Source organism: Pinus tabuliformis, chromosome 4_2 (genome assembly GCF_031772625.1).
Source record: "Pinus tabuliformis cultivar Carrire ecotype Pingquan chromosome 4_2, CPIR1, whole genome shotgun sequence".
In the NCBI taxonomy this organism is placed as follows: domain Eukaryota; kingdom Viridiplantae; phylum Streptophyta; class Pinopsida; order Pinales; family Pinaceae; genus Pinus; species Pinus tabuliformis.
This window is the reverse complement of record NC_142304.1, coordinates 219,476,533-219,480,860: the sequence shown is the minus strand read 5'-3', so window position 1 is coordinate 219,480,860 and position 4,328 is coordinate 219,476,533. Positions and strand designations below refer to the sequence as shown.

Below are 4,328 nucleotides of genomic sequence, written 5' to 3'. Positions count from 1 at the left end.
CTTGGTACAATGTGGCGTCCAATGCCATATAATTTTGCGTACTTCCGAACCATCACTTCACTTGCAAGTTGCTTAGTTGGTCAGAATCAATGACCCTCCATAAACGATTTATTCTCTGTTGGGCTCAATATTACTCGAGTCTCAGAGCTAAGAATTCCTTATAATTTCAATAATTTCTTCTTGTCAAGTTAAAGAAATAAAAAATATATATATTGACGGTTTATTAAAAAAAACTCCCTTCTTTTGAAATATAGAAATTTAATTTAAACTTCGGGATTGACAAGTCATTTTAATATTTAAAAAAAAAAATTGAAGTGTAATTTTGTTTTAGCCCCTTCTGGGATGGGCCATAAGCCTGAGGAAGGGCTGGGACAGGTTCAATTTTGAACACTGATTGTTGCTCACATGGTTAACGACTGTATGAACATTATTACAAGGTCAAATGGGCCATTTTCCTTGCAGTGGTTTAAATGAAAAACAATATAAAGACATGCTTGTATTATAATTTCTCAGGTAAATTTTCATAGCAAATACCATGTTGCAGTGCACATGTTGAATTACAGTAAAGATGAAAACAAATAAGAGCATGTTTGTTTGGCTTGCAGCTTATCGTTGGGATAATTAACTGGGACCTAGATGATCAATAACTCTACCGTTAAGTTAAAGACTAAAGTAAATCCTAATTTTTACCATTCTGATGTTCTCTTCTAAATCAGTATGCCTTGCCTCCTGTCAAAAAAATGGTACAAAATCAAAGGAGTTCACAAAGCTTTCAGAATATGCATTTTGTTGTAGCTGTCAGTCTCTTGGTTAATAATCGATCATTTGCCACCATGCATTCAACTATATTCAGATCGGAGGGAAAAATTTACATCGCCAAGCGATTATACTCACCTCCAGAGTTGTTCAACTGTCTCTAACATGAATAGTTAACTTTCTACAGTGATAACTTCTTGATGAGTTCTACTACCCTCCATGACTCCCAACAGCATGATAACAACCATGTGCAAGTAACAATTTGCCATCAGAGGTACAGCCTCATACTCTATAATAAGATAAGCGAGCATCTCAAACTCAACTAGGAGGCAGGATAGGAATATCGTTTTCATTCAAAATCAAAAGATGTCTACTGTGAGGAAATGAATACACCATGACATTAGTGTAAAATGCTCTGTATATTTTAGCTCCTTGGCCCTGTTGTCATCAACAGTAATCGTCATGTTAGCATACGTACCTGTAGGCCATAGATAATTGACAATATACAAGAATATCAGCTTTAATGACTCGAGTCCATAATTATTTTTGCATGTTTTCCTAGCACCATGATTATAACTCTGTGGGTATCACAATGCTTACCAACAAAAATGCACAAGATTCAAATGTCATTCCTTGATGACATAGGATCCCTCTTCAATTTGCCACTCAGGATGACAATAGCAGCATTATACCCTTATTTTGATGCTGAGAATGTATTCAACGAGATCCACTATGAATACATAGCAGTTCTGTGGAGAATAGATATATCTTCTCAAGCTTGCTCTCTGCATACTACATTGTATGCAATAACTCTTGTTAAAGCATTATTACAAGTATTTTATGCAATTCCTGTTGTGGGAGTATGCCAACAAGGGAAATCTTGAAAAGGCCAAACTCAATCTACTTGTCAACCATGAAACCATAGACACGATTGCGGTGTGATTGGTGCCAAACACAACAATTAAGGAGGTTGCCAAACGAAAGCTAACCCAAATTGTTAGCTTCATCGTGCCGCCATTAAAATGCTTCAAACATCACCTGTAACACATCGTCCTATTTGACATATTCTACAAAATATAGTATCCAAATACATGGCATCCATGCACTTCACTCTGTTCTTCTGGATTACATTAAACTTATTTCTGAACACGTGGAGATGAACTTGTCTGCCTAACTGTGAGAACTTCCACATGCATTTAGAACACTGATAACAATAGACTCCTCTGGCCTCATGCCTGACTCAAGCATTCGGTACAAGAGTTTCAGTGCCTCCTTACTATACCTATGTCTTAGATATCCTAATATGATCACATTCCAAGAGACTGTGTTTCGGCTAGGCATGCTGTCAAACACATATTGTGCTTGAACTAAACTCCCACACTTAGCATAGAGGTCAATAAGGGCACTCCCCACATAGACGTTTGATTCGAATTGAGTTTTGTTAATCGAACCATGGATTTGTTTGCCCTGCTCCAAAGCTTCTAGGCTAGCACATGCTCTAAGAACGCTGGTATAGGTAAATTGATTTGGTTTCACCCCCTCTCGTCTCATTTGCTCAAAAAGTACTAGGGCTTCCTCATTCAAACCCTGTCGCACACATCCCACAATCCTCGCAGTCCACGATACGACATCATGTATGGGAATCCCCGCAAAAAGATGCCCCGCATATTCCAGATCCCCACACTTGCCATACAAGCCAACAAGTGTACTCCACAAATGTGCATTTGGTTTATATTCACTCTTCACGATCCTGGCATGAACTTGTTTTCCATGTTTCAGGGCTTCAAGCAGAACACACGCCCTGAGAACACTGACAAGAGTAAAGTTGTTAACCTTTATGCCTGCTCTTTGCATTTGCCGAAAGAGTGCTATGGCCTCCTCACCACACCCGTTCTGTGCATATCCTGCAATCATTGCAGTCCATAGAACATTGTTCCGCGTGTGCATTCTATCAAACACTTGCCGGGCATCCACAACACAGCCACACTTGACATACATATCAACAAGGGCACTATTCACATGAGCATCAGGCCTGACTTTGTTTCGAAAGGTGGCAGCATGAACCTGCCTGCCTTCTCTTAGAGCGCGCATCTTAGCACATGCCTTCAGCAAGCTCGCAACAGTAAACTGATTGGGCTCCACTCCTTGCCTTTGCATTTGACAGAAAAGTATCAAGGCCCCCTCACCATCACCCTGTTTGACACACCCTGCAATCATTGCAGTCCACGAAACAACATCTCGTTCAGACATTCTGTCAAACACTTGGAATGCATCCTCAATTTTTCCACACTTCCCATACAGATCAACGAGGACACTCTCCAAATACAAGTTTGACACAAAACCGCTTTTAATAATCAACCCATGAGCTTGTCTTCCAAACTCCAGATCCTCTACCTCAACCATAACCCTGACAGCTTTGACAAATGTAAACGCATTAAGCTCTACCCCTCCACAATGCATTTCATAAAAGAGCCTCAAAGCCTCCTCAGCAAGCCCATTTTGTTCATATCCTGAGATCATTGTGGTCCATGACACTGCATTTCTTTGGCACATTTTGTCAAACATTTGGCGTGCATCCAATAATTTCCCACACTTTATGTACATGGTGAGAATAATGTTACTCAAAATAACGCCTGGCTTGAAACCCGTTTTGATCATATGTGCATGGACCCGCTGGCCTTCTGGCCATGCTTTCACATCAATACAAGTCTGCAAGAGAGAGGCATACACAGTTGCGTCCAGCCACATGCCCGGCTGTTCTGTGTAATGTAAAATCTCTAGCGCCTCCTTCAATAAACCCACCTTCACTATTTTTTTCACGTCTTTCTTGTTTACGTCTTTTCCGAATCCTCCATTAACAACATTGTCGGTAGTATGCAGGTTATTCTTCAAAGCTTGTTTATTTCCCTCCAGCATGAGCTCAGCAAACAATTTCATTTTCTTCCTCTTCTTTTCAATCCTTACCAGTGGTTCATAAATTTGGTGATAAATGCTGCAGTGGTTGTATTTTTCGAATTGTGGCAATGCCGGGCTGAATGGCATTGCCATCGCCATCGCCATCGCCACAAACTGGCAGTCACAACACTGTATTCAATACGAAGACAATATAGATGTTCGGCATTTTCGTGTGCATAAGTGTCGAGTTAGTAATAGTGGAGTGCGAAAACAAAAAATAAGAGAGCGCAATAGCCCAATCAAAATGAAATCATGGACATACACCGGAAAAAGGTGACTCATCATTATTGTGCAACTATAGACGCCGTAGTCTAACTTGCTGGGGAGGGAGTTATGGAAATTCCGGTCATAATTAAAGAAAATTTTGTAAGGATTTTTGTAAATTCAAGTTATAGTTATTAAACTTCAAACTTTTAGGTGTTTAGATATTTTTAATGGTGTTGAACCCATTTCCACCATCAAAAACACGATTCAAACACTGTGTTTACAAGATTTTTTGAAATTTTTTTGCCCTGATTCCGGCCACTTTTGGTCGACCAGGCAATTCCTCCACCTCGTTAGACAACTCCCTATATGAATGAATGATATTTTAATGTCCACCACATTAAAAATAATTT

General features: G+C 39.7%; 1 pseudogene across 1 annotated transcript; it reads right to left on the bottom strand.

The window, feature by feature from the left end:
• Window positions 1-309: 309 nt before the first annotated feature.
• LOC149168884 (pentatricopeptide repeat-containing protein At4g18520, chloroplastic pseudogene) lies at window positions 310-3,940 on the bottom strand (annotated as a pseudogene). The gene is made up of 2 exons (XR_016259767.1): window positions 1,357-3,940; window positions 310-1,194 (listed from the first exon to the last, which is right to left on the bottom strand). The product of XR_016259767.1 is annotated as a pentatricopeptide repeat-containing protein At4g18520, chloroplastic pseudogene (transcript).
• Window positions 3,941-4,328: the final 388 nt, after the last annotated feature.